Raw genomic sequence first — 23,455 nt, 5'->3', positions numbered from 1 at the left:
GGCAGGTATTTGCCACGAGAACGAGGCGTCATTCTGACTGATCAGCATCGTCATTGGTGCCAAAGACAGGGAATGGCCACAACGTGTTTTGTTTAGTGACGAGTTACATGGTATGTTTTACTTCTCCGCTTCTCCGTACATACGGAAACGCCACACTGGCATACAGTAAGTAAGCAGTTTTGGTGTCGAAAGTGCAATGATGTGGGCCACCATCTCCCATGCCGGGACAACAGACTTTGTACATATAGAGGGCAATTAACAACATCGGTCAAATGTCCTTCCGATTTTGCAACGGTATTTTTCAACGCCCTGCAACAACGCTCTACCTCATGCAGCAAGACCCGACGGCCTTTTTCAGAAGCCACAACATTAATTGGCCATAGCCCCCAGGGTCTCCAGATCTAAATCACATCTAACATTTATGGGATGATCTTGATCAACGGTTGCAATCAGATCACCAGCAGTCTCAGAACCTCCCACACAAGCACTTCAGAAAGATAGAGTGAACATTCCCCAGCCCACAATTCGTACTGTGATTGGTTCCAGTTCTGGACTATGGGGGGCATACAAGATATGAAAAACAGATTACTCGTACTTTCATCTTGACATATGATTGTTTCATGTGTGCCATATTGAACCTTGGTCAATGACAATTATTTGTGGTAAATGTGAACATGTGTTATGATCTGTTGATTATTATCATACTACATAAAGTATACATCTGAATATAGCATGTGTTGCTGAAGGTCCATTCTAGTTCTAACCCGTGGTCTCCATGGTATTATGGTAAACTCGTGTTTTTATCTTAGTAAATACCTAAAGCGTCCCACAACTCGATGCAAAGTCGCCGCAAGTATCGACGATGTTTGATGATATTTCGTGTACTAAAAAGAAAACCCTTGTGATGAATCCTGTCTTTATCACCATCAACACCTGTCTTGGTTAAACACTATGATGCACTACAGCCATTCCCTTTAACACAATGAAGGAGTCAGCGTGTCCATATCAACCTTTACCTTCAACAATATATACTACCATAAACATGACAATTTAACTAACCTTGATATAAGAAACCTGACGCCCTTTCCCGAGTGTACGGGATGTAGGCAACAAAGCTTGTTTGATAATCCCCTACTATGTTTTCTCTGTCATTTCGCTTAAACAGCAATTTGTCATACGTTTGACAACAGCTCTCGTATCACATGCCGTATTAGGGTTAGTTATTGTCCGGCCGCAGTGTCGTATTCGTTATTCATAAACGTTTCAAAATTGGTCACAATTATTTTTTCGGTTAATCGGCAACTTGTGATATTTTACCATAACAGAGAAAAAACGGTCTTGAGTAGATATGCCCAGATTTAATGGACAGAATCTTGCTCCACAATTGTTGTCTGGACATCTTGCTGTAGTACTTTCTGCTTCAGTTATGCTTTGTCATCACACGGGCCAGAATTTATTACCATCGTGTCGTAGTTATTCATAAACGTTTATCAAAATGACATTTATTGGGATACTTTGATCCAACTTGATTGGGCTTTGTGAGAGTAACGGGATCGAATCTCGTAACTGTTGTGTGAGTTCATTCTCCAGACAGAAAAAGGCTACGGTGCTTTTGTTGAAGTATAGATGGTTTTAATTACAAAGCCTGGTTTTATATGAGATTTTTTACTCTTAAGGAACATTGTGTGCAAGTTGCAAGTATCCCATCCTGTAGGTGATTACTGTTTATGATGAGATTTACCATCCAACAAAGTTGATCAGAGTATAAATCAATTTTCTGAAAATGGGTTTGCTCTCGTTGGCACTCGTCTACGCGTGCTTTATGTTGGCGTATGTTACGGTTAGGCTTGAAAGGTGAAACCATTACAAAACTATGTCCGTGTTAAGCTACTAAATCCTGAGTACATCATCGTAAGGTTAGAGATAAGAGTCCTATTTCATCTGGCAGCTTCTTTGCTAAAGTTGTACTTCAGCTTAACATCGACAATACACAAACACATTGCCATACCAGTTGTTATGGGTGGACTGAACGTGCAAATATATTTTCTTATTTGAAATGGTGTGGAACTGAAGGTGGCATCGAAAAATATTTCCCTCAGAGAGTGAAGTGCATACATATGTGCACTTCACTTTATTATATATTAATAATTCTATTCTCGGAAGAAATACGAAGAAATACAAAAAGTACACACGTGAATTTTGTTTCAAGAAGAAAATCAGATTTCATAATTAGCACATTGTGAAATATCATATGTGTGATGCTATAAAAGTAGGCATCCAGAAGATGTCAAGTAGGAAATTATAAGAGTTCACAATCTGGCACTCCGACAGAAATGTTCCTGGGAGTCCGTGGCAATTAGCCAGATAAACATCTCTTCCGTAAGTTCTTGTACAACAGACACTGCTTTTTGAAAATGAGTTTTATTATCTGTTTCATACAAAAGTCAAATTCCATACATGCCTCAGGTATAATCACAAAACGTATAACATTCGAAGTACCATTTGTCACCTCATCTGAAAGTCAGATATTTACCAACCAAGAATGATTACAGGCAGTTGATCAAGACGGAACATTCAAAACAAAAGAAAAATCGAAAATGTCACATTTTATTCATTCATATCACATTAGCTATTCTTAGAACCTGTCTTGAAAGCTGGTCTTAATCACAAACATAACGGACAGTATCCGTGTGAAGACTAGTCCATGCCCTGACCAGATTTCCTTCAGTCAGACATTGCAGTAATAACACAGTAACAACTAGCATCATTGTATACATCCTCTGAAGAATACTATATTTACTTTCTCGATTTCCTTCGACTGAATTTGTTTCTATTAACTGAAACAAAATACATAGTATCTAGTATCTGCTGTCAATATATTGAGTGGTTTTATGCCTTTTAATGCACCGTTGTGAAGCAATGCAAATCACAGTGTTCAATGAGTGCTATAATGATGTACAAAATACACTAAAATGGATAAGGGGCTTCTGTGTACTCAGATGTAAGGAAACAGTTAATAATCTTCTTGAGACAAGGCAAAACAAAAGCACATGCTATTGAATTAATACTCAAAATAGTATCCTAAAATATTATAACGTCCAAAAGAAGGAACATGCTGTAATTGCATAGATATTTAAAGGAGAATACAAACGAAAACAAAGGGAAGGGTAAAGGCATTCTAAAAGTCACCTTCCGTGATTAAAACTGAACAAAAAGTTTGTAAAATCGCTATAAACACACAAAAAGTACTCTTATTTCTGCATATTACGGAAACTACCGACAGTTAATGAACAGAGGGGGTATGACGTGACATGACGTCATATGTGCCTGTTGCTGATGGCTTTCTCTTTGATTTTACCTCACAACATAACAGTGTCCATTTATTCTGAGGCAATGTTCCTGGTGTCATTTCAGATATGGATGTTAGACCGTGTCAATACGAGTTTATATGTAACTAGTTATGTGAAATCTCTTACTGATTTGTGATCATATATATCTCATTGGGTACCAGTCGAACTGACCTGCTACAACATGCCTAAGCAAATTTGATCTCCTAATATAAATGCCTTAAATATATTCCATAAATGCATAGTTTACCTTAACTTGGATATTATGTTCTTCATATAAAAGTTATTAGGAAGTAATATTTCTGATAAATGTTCCAGTAGTAAACTCAAACTATATATTTTATATGAAGAACATAATATCAAAGTGGACAAAAACTATGCATTTATGGAATATATTTAATCATTTTAAATAAACTGGGGCAATCTGACCAAGAATTATTTCATTATTTCATTGACCACCCGTATTTCATTACAATCGGACTTGCTTTAATCTATGTTAAAAATACCACTGAGAGTAAGTTGTAACATGGAATAATGTAGTAAAAAAAAATCTCGTGGGTACTGCTTCCTTCTTCAGCCTAGCTTTTGGATTTTCATACCCGTGTGTGCAAGTCTCTTTCATATGATCGGAACATTTCTCCTGCCTAAATCTGTCTTTTTACTTTGAAAACGGAAGAAGTGGTGGCTCTTTCCATTGTTCGATGATGCATCCCCAGGCAACGCAATGCACCATCGTACCATTTACAAAAACGACAGAAACAACACATTTTGTACTACTGTAGCGCTTGGTCTTTGGCAACATGGTGGACTCTAGTCACATACGACGTCACGAGCGGAAAGGTCGCGTGACTTCCAGCGGAATACGCATAATGGCCGAATCTCAGATAGCAGAAACTGTTTTCCCGATTAAAACATAAACAACCATATTTTTAAAATAAAAATTGGGGTGCATGTTTCTGAAGACTTTATCTTTCACTCAACAAATCATTGCAATTGTTTTGTATTCTCCTTTAATATCTTCAAGAGGAAATGAAATAGTCTAAATATCCACATTCAATAAGGGGTTTCCATTTCACGTTCACGGCAGTGGTGTGAACTTCTCAAGACCTGATGGCTGATATTTGACCCCAAGCCTGCAACATTGTCAGTAACCATCTCCATAATTCCATAATTTGTGTGTTTATATCAATACTAATACCAATATTATGGCTTTACAGACGACTTGTATTTCATTGATAACCGGACCGAAATAGAGGATTTAGGGTTTAATGCCTAGTTCAACATTATTGCAATGAATACAATGTTAAAATTAAGTTTTAAGATATTTGTGAACTTTGGAAACTACAATCTTTTTAACAAAATTCAATTTTGAACGAAATAACAATTGCCCCAAGATCTTCCCAAAGGGGGATTAGTGTGAATTCCAAGATAAAAGTCTAGGATTGGTTGGGGAGCTGTTTACTTTTTACCACCATACACAAACATGTATTTGCTTGATATGTTGTCTGTCATGAAAATAAATCTCACGGAATTCAACCAAACCTAAACTTATTACAATGGTGTGTCCCAAAAGCAATTATTTATGTGTTACTAGGACCATCGTGGACCATTGAAATAAACAGCTTACAACTTCAGACGCAGTGCATGTACGTGTATAATCAAACAGGTCATTACTGGAAGACCGAAGAGAAACAGAACATATTGCACATGAGCTGATTTGGCACACCAGGGATAAACATGATAAAACCAAATAATAATGTCAACATAGCGTCTCACGCTGTCGTAACGTTCATCAAGGAGATCCTACAATATTCAAATAAGTCTTAATTGGGCATTTTATTTATTTAACCAAAATAATGACAAACAGTAACATTATCATTGTAAAATGTAATGACACTAAGTGTAATCGACGACCATTTGAACAAGCAGAAATGAACCAGGAATGGCAGCTGATTCCAATGTTGAACATCAGACATCTGAACAGAAGTACAGGCAGACGCCATGCAAATGTCATCCATGATTGAGATGGATATGCCAGATACTGATGCCCGATTCAGTGGTAATTCCTGGCTTGATAATAATCATATTTCACTACAAAATATTACATTCCAAATCATGGCTGAGGTTGAGAACTGATACTTTTCAACATTGTTGAAACTAATCTTTTCAACATTCCTTGCACAGTAGCAACAACTTGGTAGCTATAACCTGCGCCGCTCTAGTGGTTGTATAACTATACATTCCTGAAGTTTGACAGTTTGTGAAACATGTTGGATAACGTTTAATCAAAGGTCACGCATATACTCGACGCTCGCAAAAGAAACTACCTAACAGAGGATAGACAGTGAAAACGCTGATAACAAAGGACATAAACTATATACATAATACATTCAACTTGATACAGTTACTGTCTCTATTTGTGGACTACGGTTGGGTATTAAATAAAAGGAGACCATGCCGAAATTCTTATCAACTGGAGAAGAAATTCAAGGGTATTCTTGAATGATTACAACACAAAAATTTCCTAAAAGAGAAGTTTGGAGAGTGCCATTTGCAATATTTTCTGTATCTTCCCTCCACCATATCATCATCATCAGTGATCCCACAATTGTTGTATGATGGGTAAGATATCCTTCACCTTTCTTGAAGAAGCACTGTCACAGTAACTTTTACCACAACAGTGACCCTGTGTACTGGTCTTCCTCCAAGGTCCTGGTACATGTTCTCCTCTTAGAGACTGGTCACTCTCCTCCTCCTAGGTTCTGGTCACTGCGGCATGGTGCTTCACAAAAGCAATGGCTGACAACTCCTTACAGAATTCCTCAATCACAATGATGGCTTCCAGTTGACATTGGTCATCAAATCTGATGAAACAAGGACATGCTTTAATCTCAAACACAAATCTTGAAACAAAGTTTTGTTTAATGACTTTTTTCATTTCAACATCAAAAGATACGAATGAATGCATACATCTCGAATAAATCGAATAAATCATCTCTTCTGTCAAAATTACATTTAATGCGTCAGCTAATGAAGCAGTCTAAATTTGAAAAACTACACCTACTTAAAACTCAGGTCAGTCTGTCTTAATTTAATTCATGATTTGATCAATAAGCCAAATGTGCTATAAATCAATGTGCAATAAAACTGACAAATACTCTTCCCCTCACCCATCAAAAATAGACTTAATAAAACATGTATTCAGTACATAACATATTTCATAACAAGATGTCAATGTAAAATCTGCCTCAGGACTGTCAAATTTCATTTTTGCAGCAATTAATTATATTTTCGCCCTGTCATGAATATCTAAAATGCTGTGTATCATTTTTATGCACTTGTTTTTAACACCCTCTTTAACAATTGTTGTAAACTGAGAAGACACCATTCAATCACTTTTCAACAGATTGAGATTGTCTGTCATAACATCTCACTACATTCCAGCACTCAATCTCCTGATAAAGCAGCAACAGGTTAATGGAACATTCCTACATAACGATAACACTCATCTCCCAAAAGCCTCTTCTGAATATAAAATCGGTAACAACATTGCTGTAAAACACAGAATTTATTGTTCTACAATCACAAAGAAACATCCTGGAAGCATAAGGGATATCATCTTGCAATGTGACATGACTTGATATGATTTGTAGGATGATTCATATGCTATTTATTCCTTGTGCACATGTGTAAACCGTTACGATGATCGAGAAGCTCTTGAGAGCATTGGAGGGTAATATCCTGAGCTCTAAAGAAGAAATAAACGGAACCAATAATACAAGCCAAATACAGCAATGCAATGTGCAAATTGAAGATGGTTTGAAAAAGAAGTTTAAGAAGAAACCCTATTGAAATATAATCATTCGGAAACAAAATCAGCATACTGCGCACAATTCATAACCATTCCTGCCAGTGAAATCCTGACAACAAAGACTCAAAATTGTCCAGAGCAATTATTCTGGCAGATTCAATTAAGAGGCGTTTTACTGTCAACGATAAAGTCACCATATCAACTGACCAAATGATCAAACATCTGAATGCTTTCGCCAACATTAATCAAGCTTGGGGTTTGAAAGAGCCATCAAAAGCAAATCTCCCTCTCGAGAATTAACGCGAAATATCATCTCCACAAGTTTTCATTTTATTGTGTCGGAAATATGGGCTGTAACGGACAAGACTACAGAACAAATATTTTTGTTTCTGTACAGAAAAATCCAATAGCACTTATCATGAGGGTTGTAGTTCTTATTGTATGGATTGGTGCGCATCGGGAACATATACTAAAAATACAATAGCGATACAATAGCGTGTCCTCTCCAATTTCAAAATCTGAATAAAGATAATAAATAAAGTGTGGATTGGCATGCGAAGACTTAGTGGTTTACAAACTCAACTTAAAAGGATTAGAAGATTACAATTTAGTTGCATGGCAATGGCTTGGACGTGTGCTGTAACCACCCCTGTTTTAGTGTTGTATCACGAGGTATGATGATCATCAAGGGAGCTATGTGCAGACCTAAACAGAATACTGAGAGCATTTAAAATTGGCAAAATTGTGTTTTTCTGTTTTATCCATAAGATCAATGTATTGAAAACGTTCTCTGCATGTTCTGAATAGAAAGATAGCACCAGACGTAATTTCATGAAATACATTTCTCATATATTCTAACAATACATGTCTAAGGCTGGAGGTTATATTTTCCTCGATAATACCCTGCTTTGAACAGTATTCAAGCTACATCAGGAAAGCCACAAGTGGTGAAATATGAAAATTTGGATGTTAATACCTGTTTTGATATTTTGGATATAAAAATTCAGCCAATTTTAATATATGGTTCGGAAATTTTGGGTACAAAAGAAAGAAAAGTTTTAGAAATTATCCTCACACAATTTTGTAAATTTATTTTAAGAGTTCGCTACCGCACAAGTATCTTGGCAACTTTAGGCGAATGTGGACGCCGTCCCTTGTTTATTCATCAACAGCTAAGAGTTATAAGCGTTTGGTTAAGGATATTCGGTATGAATGGTAACAGATATGTTAAGCATTGTTATTTACTCATGAAGCAACAAGATAATATAGGCTACATAAACTGGGCATCAGCAGTTAGGGATATATTATTTTCTCATGGCTTCGGGTTTGTATGGATTTGCCAAGAAGTTGGAAATAGTAAATCATTTATGTTAGAATTTAAACAACGTGTCTTAGACATGTATAGGCAACATTGGCATCAAGATGTTAGTAATTCTACTTTACTGTCAACATATTGTACATTTAAATCTCAGCTTAATACTGAAAGATATATCTAACTTGTATAAAATCTGTACAATTTAGAAGGACCTTGACTAAGTTCAGATGCTGTTCAAACAATTTTAAAGTTACTAAGTACAAACATGTTCACAATTGTAATCCTGCTGATGTATTATGCCCGCACTGCGGAGAAGGTGAAGAAGATGAATATCATGTTCTGTTTATATGTCCAAATTACGCTCACATTAGGGATCATTTTATACCTAGGTATTATTGTAGTAATCCATGTACTGCACATTTTATTACCTTGTTATCAACAACAGATAGTAATATATTGCTCCGCTTAGCCACCTACTTGTATAAAGTATTCAAAGCAAGATTATAGAGTAACATAGGTTATGTTTGGGATTGCGCTCTCTTGCCGGGGTGCGGATTCTCGTGCTTTTGTTGGGTTGGGTCCCATCCGGGATTCGGGCTCGCGGGGGGCGCCTGTTCGCCGGCGCACGGGGTCGGCCGCCTAGCCCGTCCGCCCACCATGGGCGGCTGACTCTGGGTGCTGGCGAGTGGGTGCCGGGCTTTGGGGGTGTGGGTCCGGGTCCTGGATGGGACTCGGTCCGGCAGGGGTACGGGAGTCTGTGCTTTGCTGGGAGGGCGTGATCCCAAACAGAACGCGTTGCATTTGACCAGATTCTCAATGGCATTGTGTATTATGTATTATAGCGCTCTAAAAATTATTTATATCCTAACTTGAATCTTATACACTGTACTCTAGGCCTCCTGGCCTCCTGGCCCCAATACAATAAACTTCTGTTTCTGTTTCTGTTTCAAGTGGTGAAACTCTTTCACATTTACCACTTTCGTGAAACCCACGACCACGGGTATGGAGCTGACCAACCTGGAAACACAACCGGGGAAACACCATGACCATGTGGTTCAGGCGTGCCAAAGGGACGCTACTCTACACAGAGAATTGTACCACCACCCGCGCCACCTGGATGCAGTTTGTTTGTTTGCTATTTAACGCTGCACTCAGCAATATGGTGTGTACATAATCTGGGCCAGACATTCCAGTGATCAATATCATGAGCATCGATATATGCAATTTAACAAGTCATCGAGCCTGACTACCGTTCCCTTTAGTCGCCTCTTCTGACAAGTATGGGTTGCTGAAGATCAATTCAAGTCGAATCTTCACGGGTCCCTGTAGCACGACCACAAACAAATATTTAATGTAAGCCACAGGGCAAAGTGTCATAACCAAACACAGCTTCTGATGTAAGAAAATGCTCAACAAATCACTGAATGTATGTAAACTATACGTCAAAGGCGTGCAACATATTCGTTAATACAACACATATATTACCAGCTCCACACAAAGCTTTTTCAACTTTCACTCGGCCATCTGAGCACAAACATACATGTTATCATTTCAATACAGAATAGCCACACATTCACTACAGGCATAGAACAAATGCAACTCTTCATGAAAATGTTCTAAATGTGAACCAGTGTGATGAGTGGAGTTTCTTTTGGCTTGTGATCATCGGCAAGTTGTACAGTATTCCAGGTATTTGACAGCGACCTCTAAATAACTTAATCTGGACCTGACAATCAAGTGAATGACATCAGGACCAACGATCCACGCTCCTGGGATAGGTCAGGTCACCGATTCTGAAAACCTGATTCACTGGGTCGTCTCTCAAGGCCAACATAGGATCTTTACCTGATCAAAGATATGAGCTACAAATAGGTGGAGCACTTCTACCGCAATCATGGAAATAGGAATTTATATTTGATCTCTAAATTTCTAGACGGTTAATTTGCCTGACTGTTGGCTTTCACGATTCATTGTACTCAGAAGATATAAGGCTATAGGTTGGCTGATAGATTTACAAATTCTGTCTGACAAAACGTCGAATGATGTTAAGTTAACTGAACATACAATCATCATTTTCTAACACGATAATGATATCGTATGTATCCTAAACTTTGCTAGTGTTCTATAAATCAATCTTTATCTGGTCGTCAACAGGGTCAAAGTATGAAAGGTACGGTTCCACCATAATCATATGATCTGGAGTATCGGATGGCTAATGACTTAGGTAGCTTTCACAGAGGATAGTTTATGAAAAATGTCACTATTTAAATGTTACAGGTGCCTATTAAAATAATACATAATACAGGGTGTTGTAGAAGAAACTGGATTACATGGATTACATTATATCTGACTATCTTGACGTAGTCATCATATACACTGGAAATATAGTATGTCTATCTCCTTTCTCGAAAGAAACAGACCAAAAAATATCACGAACTCCTTTTAGTTTATTTCCTCTTTTCGTAAATACATGTACAGCCAGGGAGACACGGGTAGCACTGTTGTCTGTGGCGCTGTGTTTTCATGTGTAGAGCTGCCTCACTTGCGGTGCCAGAAACTTAAAACTGTTGATTCGAATCACTGATTTCAATAATTTCATGGTCTGTCACATCAAATCTGTGCTCGTGGGTTTTAGCGTAGTGGCAAACTGCATCTAATCAGGCTTTTAGATGCCATGCTGTGATATAACTGAATACTGCTGACCCAAGACACACACTCACTCGTATCATGTATATGACCTGAAGATGCATGTGATTATTCGTCTTCAGCACCAGGTCCTGATTCGATGGTTTGCAGACAGCCGTCATATAGCTGGAATGTTGCGGAGTTCCGGAAAGAAACACACCTCATCTGACATTGCCATGGAGTAAAATATCTACTTATAGTAAATACAGGATCACAAAGATCTCTGAATAATACACAGTTTCAGTTCGAAAAAGGTCATGGTAACATGGTATTCAGTGTTCTTGTCACAGTATCGATGGAACAGAATTCATCACCAAGAGCTTTTAGATTACGAGGTGTCGCCAAGTACCGATTAACCAACTAGGATGATATTTCATATATTAAATTAAAACTGCGGCCATTCTGTTGAACATATAAAGGTTTTGTGTGCCTATATCAACCTTTACCTTCAACAAATATATTTCCCTGATGCACCATGAAAACATCACAACTTCACCTTCTGATAAGAAACCTGACGCCCTATGGAGACTGAACAGAAAGCAGGCAACAAAGCTTGTTTGATAATGACATAATATTTCATGTATGTCAGCCATCTTTTCGTTCAATCAGCAATTTGTAATACCCTCTACAGAGAAAAGGTGACGTCTTGTGCTGACAAGCCCTGGTTTATATGTAAGGGTTAGACTCTCGTGCTCCCTTGCCCAACAGGGATGTGTGGCAATCCAACAGTGTTGCTTGTTGTGTATTCTGTTTCTTCTTTCATGTTACGTCATCACGGGGGAAGCAACAATCGTTTTTGTTGGGGCACAATGTATGACCATTGCGTCATAGTTATTCATTAACGTTTGAAAAGTGGGCTTTTATTGGGACACAATCATAAACCTTCATGGAGCTTTGTGAGAGTAATAGTATCGAATCTCTTAAACGTTTTGCGAGTTTATTCTCTGGAAGTAAACGGTACGTAGCGTTTTATGTATGTGTAGATGGTTTAGTCTGGTTTCATGTGGGTGTTTTTACTCTTAAAGAACATGACAGGCTTGCAGGTATGCGATCTTATAGGTGTCTAGTGCATATGCTGAGACTATTCCAACTACTTCATCAGAATATATATCAGTCTTCTGAAAAGATCGCATGTCACTGTAAAAATTGTGTTCCCGATTGGACTCTTCTACGGGCGCTTTATGTTAGGATGAAGACCGAAAGGAAAAGCCTTTACGAAACTATGTCCGTGTTAAGCTACTAGACCCTGAGCCTTTGTCATACTGAAAGTGTTAATCTAATGTTCCCACATCTTAAGATTTAAAGTGAACTGAAGTAAATCGTGGATTTCAAGATTATTGTCCCTATTCAGTAAACTCCACACACATGTGCACTCACTTTATTATCAAAAAACAATTCTATTCTCAGAAGAAATACAAACTCCACACTCCAGTTTTGTTTCAAGAGAAAATCACCTTTCATAACTGCACATTGTGAAATGCCATGTATGTGATCCTTTTTAAGTGGGCAGCCAGACGACATCAAGTATAGGTCAGAGTTAACAATCTAGCTATCTCCACTAAAACATGATCCTGGGAATCTTCATGAAGGCCCAGCAAGATAAACATCTGTCCGCAAGTTTTGGTACAACAGACTCTGTTTTAAGAAAGTGAGTTTTGTTCCTGGTTCGTACAAAAATGGTATAATCATCACAAGTTTGTTGCCTCAAGTCAAATATTCAGCAACAGCGATTGAGTAGAAAATGTTCAAAGTATTTATAAACAGTTGTAACTGATCAAGACGGAACATTCAAAGCAAAAGAGCAACCCCAATATATCACAATTTATTCATTCATGTTACATTAGGTATTCTTAAGATCTTCATCCCAATAACAAACATCACTGACTATATCCCTTTGAAGACTAGTCCATGTGCTGACCACATTTCCTTCAACCGATCAGAACAATGTAGAAACACTCAGTAACAGCTAATAACATTATCTACATCCTCTGAAGACAAATATATGTCCTTTCAAGATTACCTTCAACTGATGTAGCTTCTACTGACTGAACCATAACACAACCTGTAGGCTAATAGCTGGGTATAACTCAGGCTAGTTTACATGGTTCTATGCCTTTTCCATGCACAAACAAAACTCCTCAGAAGGAAACATTGGACTTGATACATCTTTGGAACAGTGAAGATATTTTATCTTCTAAAAATCATACATACAGTTTTTATATAAATTCAAGCATGGTTTTCTCTGAAAGGAATCAAATCACTATGCGTGATTGATCTTATTCAAATAACATTGCTTCAAAACCAGTAAGGACTAGCACCATTGTGAAGTAATGAAGATCACAGTGTACAATGCGAGCTACAATAATATTAAAATACACATCTAAAATTTATAAGTGGCTTGAGACACAATGTGTACTCAGATGTGTGGAACAGTGGTTAATTGTCTTGAGACATGGTAAACAAAATCTAAAGTTACTGAATTATTACATGTAATCTGAAATAGGAATAATATCCATTTTTATATCTTAAATCTTGACTGAAATGAAATGGTCCAGTTTTCCCCATATTCTGGGTGTTACATCAATACTAACTCAGCATTATGGCTTGTCAGATGACTTGTATTTCATTAAGAACTGGACCAAAATAAAAGATGAAGCCTTAATGCCTAATTCCAAATTATTTCACTGAAAGCAATGTCAAAATTCAGTGTCAACATATTATTTTTGAAATTTGGAAATTAAGGAATGATATAGAGAATTCAATTTTGAACAAAATAACAATTTCCTCCATTTTCTTCCCAAAGGGGGATCAGTGTGGAATCCTAGATAAATTTCTAGGTATGGTTGGGAATAGTTTCTCTTCAAGTTTTACCACTCACATACGATTATTTGCTAGACATGCTGACTGTCATGAAAATAAATCCCAATTAGGATTGACACCAAACCCAAGAATATCAAAAGGTGTGTCCCCAGACATTAATCTGTATGTGGTAATTAGAACACTGAAATAAACAGATTACAACTGTACATGCAGTGCATGTACGTGTAAAATAAAACAGGTCATTATTGGAAGACCGACATGGACCAACGAAACATATTGCACATGAGTTGATTTGGCACACCAGGGATAAACATGATAAAACCAGTAAATAATAATAATGTCAAACAACCGCTCACATTGTCGTAACGTTCATAAGGGGATCCTACAATATACACATGAGCTTTAGTTAGGCTCCTTTCTCATTTCCCCCAAATAATGACAAACAGTAGAACCTCATCTTATCTGTAAGTTGTGTCAGTTGTACTCATGCCAAATGGAGCTGATCTGATCTGATGGAACTGCATCAATAAGACACCAAAATTCATTTCGAAAACATTAAGGACCTACAATGGAATCCAAACGTGTCATTTACTGCTGGAAAATGTATGGCGGAACAGCAGAGGATTCCAATGTTGAGAGTTAGACGTCTGATCAGTGGTACAAGCAGACGCCTTTCAAATGTCATTCATGATTGAGATGGATACACCATATACTGAAGCCAGAGTCATAAGTGATTACTGGCTTGATAATTATCATATATCACTGCATTATTGGGATAATAGTGAGCGAGTGAGTGAGTTTAGTTTTACACCGCACTCAGCAATATTCCAGCATTGTTGAAACTAACAACCAACAAATCAGTACGTATACCTTGCGTCAGCTCCATGAGTAATGGCTGTACATTCCTGAAGTTCAGTTTGTCAAGGATGGACAGTTCTTAATCAAAGGTCACGTATATACTCACTCATAATGAAACACACAACAATGAATAGAAGTGAAATTATTAACACTCTGATAACAAAGGACATAAACTATATACATAATCTAGAAGTGTGGTTCACGAGTCAATGTGATATATAACCGACAGATATGGAACTTGGATCAGTCATAAAGAGTCTTCGTCGTTGTAATATGATGCAGTGGCAAGTGAATGCATAACTGATATTGGTCCTGCAGACTCCTGCATTTGATAACTGGATCAAAACTAAGGCACCCTCCTGGAAGAACACTGATATCATTGAGAACATTCATAGCAATACATACCCACTTTCAAACATTAGGAATGAAGCGGTGATCAATGAATCCAACATTCATCAATGCTGCCGTGAAGGACAATAAAATCATAGTGATGTCTTTATATGAAGTGCTGAACATTTCTGTTCATATACTCTGACGTTCAATAATATACTAATACTCAGGCATTTTCACAGACAATGATTGTATCTTGAAGGATCTTGTTTTGAAATAAAACGCTCAATAGGTCCATAACATGACTGGAGACAACAGTTCCCATCCCAAACATGTCCTTGTATACAGCCTTTTCAAACTTGACATGGGCACCATTCCTGCAAGTGATCTTGGTGCTCTAGCTATCACTATGTTAATGTAAGATCATCTTTGGGATGAGATTGCTATGTAATGGACTACTATCCAAACAGAACAGAGCAATGGACTGGATGAGCTGGGGCAGGAATTTCACAGGAGCAGTACATCTTATCAGTGTATTGCAAGAGTTATATTAATCTAACAATAATACTTCAGGCAGGGGTGGACATCATACATTTCACCCACCTGTACCCCATCATAGACTGTATATAACATAACTACATAGGATAACAAGGAATCTGGCAACATGTGGACAATACCAAATGGTCTAACCCAGTGTGCATGTGAAAGGAGACAAACATATACACTTATATATCTATTCCGTACTTTTGTCTCTGACATTTTCGACATATACTTCTCAAAATAAGTTGAAGAACACCAAACTGGTAATGACAGGTTTACTATTGTCATTTGATACCTTTATGAGATTCTATAACGTTCTTGTGACAGAAATGAAACCATCTGACACAAATGATTGACTGTGGTATTGTGGTGAAAGAATTTACCTTCATACAGTTATTGTCTCAACATTTCCATTGCCTGACTGTAAATGAAAGGAGAACATGCATTCTGAAATGCCATAATTGTTGCCAGTATTAGAAGAAATTCAATGTCATCATGAAATTATTAAATGATTACCAATACAATAAGCCATTAAGGAAACAGAAGTTTGGAGAACACCATTTGCAACATGTTCTGCATTTGCCCTCCAGGGCCATCATCATCAATGACATTAATCTTGTATGATGAGTAAGATATCCTTCACCTTCCTTGAAGAAGCACTGTCACAGTAACGGAGTGTTTGACCACAACAGTGACCCTGACACTGTCCAATGACCTGGTCACTGTCCTCCTCAAGGTCCTGGACACTGTCCTCCTCCTATGACCTGGTCACTGTCCTCCTCAAGGTCCTGGACACTGTCCTCCTCCTATGACCTGGTCACTGTCCTCCCCAAGGTCATGGACACTGTACTCCTCCTAGCTTCTGGTCACTGCAGCATGATGCTTCACAAAAGCAATGGCTGACAACTCCTTACAGAATTCCTCAATCACAATGATGGCTTCCAGTTGACTTTGGTCATCAAATCTGATGAAAAAAGGACATGCTTTAATCTCAAACACAAATCTTGAAACAAGGTTTCGTTTAATGTCTTTTTTCATTCCAACATCAAAAGATACAAATGAATGCATACATCTCGAATAAATCATCTCTTCTGTCAAACTTACATTGATGCATCAGCTAATGAAGCAGTTTAAATTTCAAAAACTACACCTACTTAAAACTCAGGTCAGTCTGTTTTCATTTAATTCATGATTTGATCAATAAGCCGAATGTGTTATAATTCAAAGTGCAATAAAACTGACAAATACTCTTCCTTTCACCCATGACAAATGGACTTAATAAAACATGGACTCAGAACATAACATAATTCATAACAACATGTCAATGTAAAATCTGCTTTAGAACTGTCAAATTTCAGTTTTCTAGCAATTAATTATATTTTCGCCCTGTCATGAATATCTAAAATGCTGTGTATCATTTTTATGCACTTGTTTTTAAACTGAGAAGACACCATTCAATCACTTTTCAACAGATTGAGATTGTCTGTCATAACATCTCACTACATTCCAGCACTGAATCTCCTGATAAAGCAGCAACAGGTTAATGGAACATTCCTACATAATGTTAACACTCATCTCCCAAAAGCCTCTTCTAAATATAAAATCGGTAACAACATTGCTGTAAAACACAATCTACAATCACAAAGAAACATTCTGGAAGCATAAGGGATATCATCTTGCAATGTGACATGACTTGATATGATTTGTAGGATGATTCATATGCTATTTATTCCTTGTGCACATGTGTAAACCGTCACGATGATCGAGAAGCTTTTGCGAGCATTAGAGGGTAATGTCCTGAGCTCTAAAGAAGAAATAAACGGAACCAATAATACAGCAATGCAATGTGCAAGTTGAAGATGGCTTGAAAAAGAAGTTTAAGTAGAAACCCTATTGAAATATAATCATTCGGAAACAAAATCAGCATACTGCGCAAAATTCATAACCATTCCTGCCAGTGAAATCCTGACAACAAAGACTCAAAACTGTCCAGAGCAATTATTCTGGCAGATTCAATTAAGAGGCGTTTTACTGTCAACGATAAAGTCACCATATCAACTGACCAAATGATCAAACATCTGAATGCTTTAGCCAACATTAATCAAGCTTGGGGTTTGAAAGAGCCATCAAAAGCAAATCTCCCTCTCGAGAATTAAAGCGAAATATCATCTCCACAAGTTTTCATTTTATTGTGTCGGAAATATGGGCTGTAACGGACAAGACTACAGAACAAATATTTTTGTTTCTGTACAGAAAAATCCAATAGCACTTATCATGAGGGTTGTAGTTCTTATTGTATGGATTGGTGCGCATCGGGAACATATACTAAAAATACAATAGCGATACAATAGCGTGTCCTCTCCAATTTCAAAATCTGAATAAAGATAATAAATAAAGTGTGGATTGGCATGCGAAGACTTAGTGGTTTACAAACTCAACTTAAAAGGATTAGAAGATTACAATTTAGTTGCATGGCAATGGCTTGGACGTGTGCTGTAACCCACCCTTGTTTTAGTGTTGTATCACGAGGTATGATGATCATCAAGGGAGCTATGTGCAGACCTAAACAGAATACTGAGAGCATTTAAAATTGGCAAAATTGTGTTTTTCTGTTTTATCCATAAGATCAATGTATTGAAAACTTTCTCTGCATGTTCTGAATAGAAAGATAGCACCAGTCGTAATTTCATGAAATACATTTCTCATATATTCTAACAATACATGTCTAAGGCTTGAGGTTATATTTTCCTCGATAATACCCTGCTTTGAACAGTATTCAAGCAACATCAGGAAAGCCACAAGTGGTGAAATATGAAAATTTGGATGTTAATACCTGTTTTGATATTTTTGATAGAAAAATTCAGCCAATTTTAATATATGGTTCGGAAATTTGGGGTACAAAAGAAAGAAAAGTTTTAGAAATTATCCTCACACAATTTTGTAAATTTATTTTATGAGTTCGCTATCGCACAAGTAACTTGGCAACTTTAGGCGAATGTGGACGCCGTCCCTTGTATATTCATCAACAGCTAAAAGTTATAAGCGTTTGGTTAAGGATACTCGGTAAGAATGGTAACAGATATGTTAAGCATTGTTATTTACTCATGAAGCAACAAGATAATATAGGCTACATAAACTGGGCATCAGCAGTTAGGGATATATTATTTTCTCATGGCTTCGGGTTTGTATGGATTTGCCAAGAAGTTGGAAATAGTAAATCATTTATGTTAGAATTTAAACAAAGTGTCTTAGACATGTATAGGCAACGTTGGCATCAAGATGTTAGTAATTCTACTTTACTGTCAACATATTGTACATTTAAATCTCAGCTTAATACTGAAAGATATTTAACTTGTATAAAATCTGTACAATTAAGAAGGGCCTTGACTAAGTTCAGATGCTGTTCAAACAATTTTAAAGTTACTAAGTACAAACATGTTCACAATTGTAATCCTGCTGATGTATTATGCCCGTACTGCGGAGAAGGTGAAGAAGATGAATATCATGTTCTGTTTATATGTCCAAATTACGCTCACATTAGGGATCATTTTCTACCTAGGTATTATTGTGGTCATCCATGTACTGCACATATTATTACCTTGTTATCAACAACAGATAGTAATATATTGCTCCGCTTAGCCACCTACTTGTATAAAGTATTCAAAGCAAGATTATAGAGTAACATAGGTTATGTTTGGGATTGCGCTCTCTTGCCGGGGTGAGGATTCTCGTGCTTTTGTTGGATTGGGTCCCGTCCGGGATTCGGGCCCGCACCCCCGGAGTCGGGCGCCTGTTCGCCGGCGCACGGGGTCGGCCGCCTTGCCCGTCCGCCCACCATGGGCGACTGACTCTGTGTGCTGGCGAGTGTGGGCCGGGCTGTAGGGATGTGGGTCCGGGTCCTGGATGGGACTCGGTCCGGCAGGGGTACGGGAGTCTGTGCTTTGCTGGGAGGGCGTGATCCCAAACAGAACGCGTTGCATTTGACCAGATTCTCAATGGCATTGTGTATTATGTATTATAGCGCTCTAAAAATTATTTATATCCTAACTTGAATCTTACACTGTACTCTAGGCCTCTTGGCCCCGAAATACAATAAACTTCTGTTTCTGTTTCAAGTGGTGAAACTCTTTCACATTTACCACTTTCGTGAAACCCACGACCACGGGTATGGAGCTGACCAACCTGGAAACACAACCGGGGAAACACCATGACCATGTGGTTCAGGCGTGCCAAAGGGACGCTACTCTACACAGCGAATTGTACCACCACCCGCGCCACCTGGATGCAGTTTGTTTGTTTGATATTTAACGCTGCACTCAGCAATATGGTGTGTACATAATCTGGGCCAGACATTCCAGTGATCAATATCATGAGCATCGATATATGCAATTTAACAAGTCATCGAGCCTGACTACCGTTCCCTTTAGTCGCCTCTTCTGACAAGCATGGGTTGCTGAAGATCAATTCAAGTCGGATCTTCGGTCCCTGTAGCACGACCACAAACAAATATATAATGTAAGCCACAGGGCAAAGTGTCATAACCAAACACAGCTTCTGATGTAAGAAAATGCTCAACAAATCACTGAATGTATGTAAACTATACGCCAAAGGCGTGCAACATATTCGTTAATACAACACATATATCACCAGCTCCACACAAAGCTTTTTCAACTTTCACTCGGCCAACTGAGCACAAACATACATGTTATCATTTCAATATAGAATAGCCACACATTCACTGCAGGCATAGAACAAATGCAACTCTTCATGAAAATGTTCTAAATGTGAACCAGTGTGATGAGTGGACCTGACAATCCAGTGAATGACATCATGACCAACGACCCACGCTCTTGGGATAGGTCAGGTCACCGATTTTGAAAACCTGATTCACTGGGTCGTCTCTCAAGGCCAACATAGGATCTTTACCTGATCTTCCACGTGATCAAAGATATGAGCTACAAATAGGTGGAGCACTTCTACCGCAATCATGGAAGTAGGAATTTATATTTTTTATCTCTAAATTTCTAGACGGTTAATTTGCCTGACTGTTGGCTTTCACGATTCATTGTGCTCAGAAGATATGAGGCTATAGGTTGGTTGATAGATTTACAAATTCTGTCTGACAAAACGTCGAATGATGTTAACTGATGTTTTCTAACACGATAATGATATTATATTTATCCTAAACTTTGCTAGTGTTCTATGAATCAATCTTTATCTGGCCAACAGGGTCAAAATATGAAAGGTACGGTTCCACCATAATCATATGATCTGGAGAATCGGATGGTTAATGACTGACTGACTGAGTTTAGTTTTACGCCGCTTTTAGCAATATTCCAGCAATATCACGGCGGGGGACACCAGAAATGGGCTTAACACATTGTGCCCATGTGGGGAATCGAACCCGGGTATTCGGCGTGACGAGCCAACGCTTTAACCACTAGGCTACCCCACCGCCCCAGATGGTTAATGACTTAGTTAGCTTTCACAGAGGAAAATTTATCAAAAATGTCACTATTTAAATGTTACAGGTGCCTATTAAAATAATACATAATACAGGGTGTTGTAGAAGAAACTGGATTACATGGATTACATTATATCTGACTATCTTGACGTAGTCATCATATACACTGGAAATATAGTATGTCTATCTCCTTTCTCGAAAGAAACAGACCAAAAAATATCACGAACTCCTTTTAGTTTATTTCCTCTTTTCGTAAATACATGTACAGCCAGGGAGACACGGGTAGCACTGTTGTCTGTGGCGCTGTGTTGTCATGTGTAGAGCTGCCTCACTTGCGGTGCCAGAAACTTAAAACTGTTGATTCGAATCACTGATTTCAATAATTTCATGGTCTGTCACATCAAATCTGTGCTCGTGGGTTTTAGCGTAGTGGCAAACTGCATCTAATCAGGCTTTTAGATGCCATGCTGTGATATAACTGAATACTGCTGACCCAAGACACACACTCACTCGTATCATGTATATGACCTGAAGATGCATGTGATTATTCGTCTTCAGCACCCAGGTCCTGATTCGATGGTTTGCAGACAGCCGTCATATAGCTGGAATGTTGCGGAGTTCCGGAAAGAAACACACCTCATCTGACATTGCCATGGAGTAAAATATCTACTTATAGTAAATACAGGATCACAAAGATCTCTGAATAATACACAGTTTGAGTTCGAAAAGCGTCATGGTAACATGGTATTCAGTGTTCTTGTCACAGTATCGATGGAACAGAATTCATCACCAAGAGCTTTTAGATTACGAGGTGTCGCCAAGTACCGATTAACCAACTAGGATGATATTTCATATATTAAATTAAAACTGCGGCCATTCTGTTGAACATATAAAGGTTTTGTGTGCCTATATCAACCTTTACCTTCAACAAATATATCTCCCTGATGCACCATGAAAACATCACAACTTCACCTTCTGATAAGAAACCTGACGCCCTATGGAGACTGAACAGAAAGCAGGCAACAAAGCTTGTTTGATAATGACATAATATTTCATGTATGTCAGCCATCTTTTCGTTCAATCAGCAATTTGTAATACCCTCTACAGAGAAAAGGTGACGTCTTGTGCTGACAAGCCCTGGTCTATATGTTAGGGTTAGACTCGTGCTCCCTTGCCCAACAGGGATGTGTGGCAATCCAACAGTGTTGATTGTTGTGTATTCTGTTTCTTCTTTCATGTTACGTCATCACGGGGGAAGCAACAATCGTTTTTGTTGGGGCACAATGTATGACCATTGCGTCATAGTTATTCATTAACGTTTGAAAAGTGGGCTTTTATTGGGACACAATCATAAACCTTCATGGAGCTTTGTGAGAGTAATAGTATCGAATCTCTTAAACGTTTTGCGAGTTTATTCTCTGGAAGTAAACGGTACATAGCGTTTTATGTATGTGTAGATGGTTTAGTCTGGTTTCATGTGGGTGTTTTTACTCTTAAAGAACATGACAGGCTTGCAGGTATGCGATCTTATAGGTGTCTAGTGCATATGCTGAGACTATTCCAACTACTTCATCAGAATATATATCAGTCTTCTGAAAAGATCGCATGTCACTGTAAAAATTGTGTTCCCGATTGGACTCTTCTACGGGCGCTTTATGTTACGATGAAGACCGAAAGGAAAAGCCTTTACGAAACTATGTCCGTGTTAAGCTACCAGATCCTGAGCCATTGTCATACTGAAAGTGTTAATCTAATGTTCCCACATCTTAAGATTTAAAGTGAACTGAAGTAAATCGTGGATTTCAAGATTATTGTCCCTATTCAGTAAACTCCACACACATGCGCGCTCACTTTATTATCAAAAAACAATTCTATTCTCAGAAGAAATACAAACTCCACACTCCAGTTTTGTTTCAAGAGAAAATCACCTTTCATAACTGCACATTGTGAAATGCCATGTATGTGATCCTTTTTAAGTGGGCAGCCAGACGACATCAAGTATAGGTCAGAGTTGACAATCTAGCTATCTCCACTAAAACATGATCCTGGGAATCTTCATGAAGGCCCAGCAAGATAAACATCTGTTCCGCAAGTTTTGGTACAACAGACTCTGTTTTAAGAAAGTGAGTTTTTGTTCCTGGTTCGTACAAAAATGGTATAATCATCACAAGTTTGTTGCCTCAAGTCAAATATTCAGCAACAGCGATTGAGTAGAAAATGTTCAAAGTATTTATAAACAGTTGTAACTGATCAAGACGGAATATTCAAAGCAAAAGAGCAACCCC

At 38.0% G+C, this 23,455-nt stretch overlaps 1 long non-coding RNA gene across 1 annotated transcript; it reads right to left on the bottom strand.

The window, feature by feature from the left end:
* Positions 1 to 12,899: 12,899 nt before the first annotated feature.
* On the bottom strand, positions 12,900 to 17,137 carry LOC124278967. Its single transcript, XR_006899257.1, has 2 exons — positions 16,409 to 17,137; positions 12,900 to 16,349 (listed from the first exon to the last, which is right to left on the bottom strand). It is a non-coding gene; the product is annotated as an uncharacterized LOC124278967 (long non-coding RNA).
* Positions 17,138 to 23,455: the final 6,318 nt, after the last annotated feature.

This window comes from Haliotis rubra, unplaced genomic scaffold (assembly GCF_003918875.1).
Source record: "Haliotis rubra isolate DU_JTF1 unplaced genomic scaffold, ASM391887v1 Scf1065, whole genome shotgun sequence".
Taxonomy (NCBI): domain Eukaryota; kingdom Metazoa; phylum Mollusca; class Gastropoda; order Lepetellida; family Haliotidae; genus Haliotis; species Haliotis rubra.
This window is presented reverse-complemented; position numbering and strand designations above follow the sequence as displayed.